The sequence below is a fragment of the Neofelis nebulosa genome, chromosome 11 (genome assembly GCF_028018385.1).
Source record: "Neofelis nebulosa isolate mNeoNeb1 chromosome 11, mNeoNeb1.pri, whole genome shotgun sequence".
Lineage (NCBI taxonomy): Eukaryota > Metazoa > Chordata > Mammalia > Carnivora > Felidae > Neofelis > Neofelis nebulosa.
In genome coordinates, this window is record NC_080792.1 from 1,082,501 (window position 1) to 1,083,069 (window position 569).

The window sequence follows — 569 nt, forward strand, 5'->3', positions numbered from 1 at the left end:
AGCTGGTTTTAGACCAGGTTTGATTGTTAACTTTGGAAAGCATTTTATATGTTCAGAAAGGTGAGAATGTTTCGATATTGTTTTCACATTTCTGGAGGAAACTAACTCTAGCTTGAAAATCAAAGGTGACAGTGGGGAAGGGAAATTCACCATCAACAGCTCAGAAGAGCCCATGGCGAAACGGATGGTTTCTACACAGTTGTGCAACGGTTGGCCTCATCCTGAAACACAAGACGACTGGCTGTACTCACATTAGTGAATTAAACATTCCAGAACTACCTCTAAACCATTAAACATTCTGCTAATGGAATCCCAATACATCAAAGGAAAAGCTCCAATCTCTTTAATTACAAAAGTAGAGAAAACACATAATTGCAATTGAATATGCTATTTTTAAATGCATGTGAAATATTGAATATTTTCTAATAAAACAATCGAGCTAGCCTTGCAAGCATATTCCAACTGCTTTATCTGTGCCGACAAAGTTTAGAAAAAACTCGCATTTCCTTACCTTGGGGAGTATGCATTAATAAAATAATTAAGCTCAGCATTATTTTCTGTTCAAAAAG